The 3496-nt window shown below is 57.0% G+C and overlaps 1 long non-coding RNA gene across 2 annotated transcripts; it reads left to right on the top strand.

Annotated features, from left to right (window-relative positions):
• Window positions 1–327: 327 nt before the first annotated feature.
• Window positions 328–3160, top strand: LOC125685488 (uncharacterized). Of its 2 annotated transcripts, XR_007373455.1 has the most exons (4): window positions 328–679; window positions 710–1454; window positions 1582–1691; window positions 1783–1970. It is a non-coding gene; the product is annotated as an uncharacterized LOC125685488 (long non-coding RNA). The 2 variants fall into 2 exon arrangements; XR_007373456.1 differs by lacking the exons at window positions 1582–1691; window positions 1783–1970 and adding an exon at window positions 2426–3160.
• Window positions 3161–3496: the final 336 nt, after the last annotated feature.

Genomic DNA, 3496 nt, shown 5'->3' with positions numbered 1-3496 from the left:
GAGCGCCCAGACGCTCAATGTTTGCGCCGCAGGAGGAGGCGCTGGATGCTGAAATGGAAGCCGGGGCTTCTGTCTCCCAGCAGGCAGGCGTCGTCAGCTCCACTCTGGAGCGCGCCGTTGTTTGCGCTGACCTCAGGACATCCCTGAGCGTGCCCTGAGTGTTGTGTGCTGCGTGGCCCAGCCCCAGAAGGGGATTCCCACATGGCAGGAGGGAGAGGGTGAAGAGCCTGAGGGCCCTTTCCTCGGCTTCGGCTCCTCTGTGCCCTGTTGCTGGCCGCAGAGAAGGGCTGCCCGCTGGGCACAGGGAGCGCCTTGCAGCCCCCTCCTCATCCTGTGCGGAACGCCACTCCCAAAACAGGTGCCATTGTGGAACCTTCCCCATGTCACAGCCGTCACCTTGGTCACTGCCGCCCCACCCGGAGCACTCGTCTCTGAGAGTGCTGGGCAGGTGGCAGCCATGTCCAGCACGAAGAGAGCGAGAGAGGAGGAGAGAGTGGTTTTAAATGGGAAGAGGGAGCTGGGGGCCCCAGAACCGAAGAGGAGGAGGGGGCCCACCATGACCATCAGGCAGCGGAGGGAGAGGAGGAAGGGAGCCCGGTTCCATCGCGCCCGGGCCAGCGCTGTGAGCGACCATGGGGAGCCCATGGAGGTGGATCCGCCTCCAGAGGAGCCCATGGAGGTGGATCCGCCTCCAGAGGAGCCCATGGAGGTGGATCCGCCTCCAGAGGAACCCATGGAGGTGGATCCGCCTGCGGCACAGCTGGCCTGGCACCACACCACCGTGCCAGGCCCTGTGTTGGCGCGGTCACAGCTCCGCCATCGCTGGTCCGGGCGCTCGGCTCCCTACCCGCTGCGTGGCCCCCGCCCCCGGCATTAGCTGGGTGGCATTGCTAACATCTGCTCCTCCTCCACCTTGTTGCTCCTCTGCGGTTCTGCGGGCCCCCGGTTCCATCTTCCCCCCGTAGGAGTTAGGTCCCACTTCTGGGCTTTGTTGTTGATTTTAGTGTTAGCTTAGTTTTAGTGTTCAGTTCAGTTTTAGCATTAGGCATAGGTTCCTGTTAGGAGTTTAGCGTTAGGCATAGGTTACTGTTAGGAGTTTAGGGTTAGGCATAGGTTACTGTTAGGAGTTTAGGGTTAGGCATAGGTTACTGTTAGGAGTTTAGAGTTAGGCATAGGTTACTGATAGGAGTTTAGAGTTAGGCATAGGTTGCTGCTGCCAACTGGCAGTAAATGCTGCTCACTCGGTAAGCCCTCCCCAAGTTCTCATGCAGAGAAATGAGTGCGACTGCCCTGAGAAGGGAGGTTTGAGGACGTCTGCGATAAATTTCCGTCTTGTGACTTTTCTGTTGCAGAACATCGAGGCATGTGAGTGGCTGAGCAATGGAGTTGGGACTCAGGGGAGCAATCGAGCAATGGGTGCCTGTGTCACAACCTTCCTGAGCGGCCCTTGCAAGGTAGGTGTGCCTTACTGTGAGCGTACGCTAAGGCACTGCTGTTCAAACACAGCTGGTGGCACTGTCTGCAGCAGGTCTGCTTTCTGTTAAGCTTTGCCCTTCTTTTGTGTCCTCCTGTCCTTTTCAGCTCCTGCTCCCCTCGCCTGCAAGTGGAGCAATGCTCAAGTTTGAGGAATCTTTTCCTCGGCAGGTGGTAAAAGACAACGCAGCTGCAAGTTTCGTGTCCTTTGTTCTTGGGTCAGTAGAGCAAGGAGATGCTCAGAACAGCTCTAAGTCAGCCTGTAACAGCAGTGTGCGTGAGAGAATAAAGACTCCTTCTCTCTTGTAGAAAGCAGCCTCCTTGAGAGCAGGAGAGCAGCAGGCTGCCTGCTGTGTGGTGCTGAAGGGCATTTCTCCCAGCTGAGATCCCCGAGCCCACACTGGTGGAGAACGTGCTGCGCCACCATCTCTTCTGTGGAGCCACTTTGCAGCTGCTCTGTGCGCTGGCTGTAATCGTGCCAGTTTCCAGGTGCTATAAGCCAGTAAGTCGTGCTCTCTGAGGCTGATAGAAAGGCACGGGCAATGGGCAGGGAGGGAACAATCTGTAGCTGTGGCCTACGGTGGTGTGCCTGGCACTGCTGAGAGTGCCATCGTTTGTCCTGCCCTTCCTTCCGTGTGCGCATGTTCCTGATGTACGCCAGGAGCCTTGGGGTGCAAGCTCATCTGCTGCTGCTGTGCTGTGTGTGCTGCCAGGCAGTGTCCAAGCCCTGTGCAGGCGCTGCCTTGCAGGAGATGGCTTTGGGTTCAAGTTCGTATGGGACTTTTGGGCAGGAGATAGAGGTGGAGTTTCTGGTGTGCCCTGATGGCAGGAAGGCGGTTTGCAGTGCTGGCAGCCACAGCTGCCCGGGTGGTGACTTGAGCTCCCCAAGCGAGCTGTCAGCCACTTGTTACCTGTGAAGGTTCCCTGACCGTTTGTGCCTTGATTCTTGTAGGACTGGCACAGTCTTGGGACTCGGTCTGGCGAGACAGTGAAGAAAGCCAAGGCAAGTGCTGCTTGGCTGAGGAAGGAAGCCCAGAAGGAGAGCAAAAAGAAGCGAGAAGGGCTTGAGTGAGAAGGCCCACAGGACACTCGAATCAGCTGGAATGCTTCCTCGGAGGTGGCACCAAGGGCAGCGGACTGAGTCAGCGTCCGGTTTTGTGGCATGGCCGTGCTTTCCCTGTCACGGACAGTGCAGCGGAACTGAGGCACCTGGAAGGGAAGGGCTTGTGCTGCATTCCAAGCAAAGAGGGCTTGCCAGAGCCAGGTCTTCATCTATGGCAAGAGATGGAGAGGCTGTGTTCCTTCAGGCTGCGTCTCTTCAGGGCCAGGGCCGGTCTAGTGTGAGATTGAAGTACGGCTAGCCGGGCCTGGAGGGAGAGGAGCTGACGTAGCCACAGGGTCAGGCTTCTCCTTGTGTCTGCCTGGAGGCTGAATTTTTTTTGCTAAGCAGAAAAGCAGAATTTTTTTGCTAAGCAGAAACCCTGGGCGCTGGGGTTTCATTTTGGGCTGTGTTGATAAATACAACCCAGAGCCTTTTGTATTGAATAAAAGCGAAACCAACTTTTTAAACACAGTGCTGCCTCATTCTGTAGCTGGTCAAAAGGTCCTGTGCTTGGGCTGGCAATCACGGGGCCATGAACCGGTCGGCTCTTTATCACCTGGGTGTTGTGTCACTGTGTCACCAGGGTGCTACGTCACATGGGTGTTGTGTCACTGTGTCATATGGGTGTTGTGTCACTGTGTCATCTGGGTTCTACATCAACTGGGTGCTGTGTCACTGTGCCACCTGAGTGCTGCGTCACCTGGGTGTTGTTTCACTGTGTCACCTCTGTGCTGTGTCAGTGTGTCACCTGGGTGCTGAGTCAACTGGATACTGCGTCACTGTGTCACCTGGTGCTGTGCCACTGTGTCACCTGAGTGCTGCATCACCTGGGTGTTGTGTCACTGTGCCACCTGAGTGCTGCGTCAGCTTGGTGCTGTGCCACTGTGCCACCTGGGTGCTGTGCAACCTGGGAGTTATGTC

This window comes from Lagopus muta, chromosome 28 (genome assembly GCF_023343835.1).
Source record: "Lagopus muta isolate bLagMut1 chromosome 28, bLagMut1 primary, whole genome shotgun sequence".
In the NCBI taxonomy this organism is placed as follows: Eukaryota; Metazoa; Chordata; class Aves; order Galliformes; family Phasianidae; genus Lagopus; species Lagopus muta.
The sequence above is the reverse complement of the archived record's forward strand: the minus strand, read 5'-3'. Positions and strand labels throughout refer to the sequence as shown.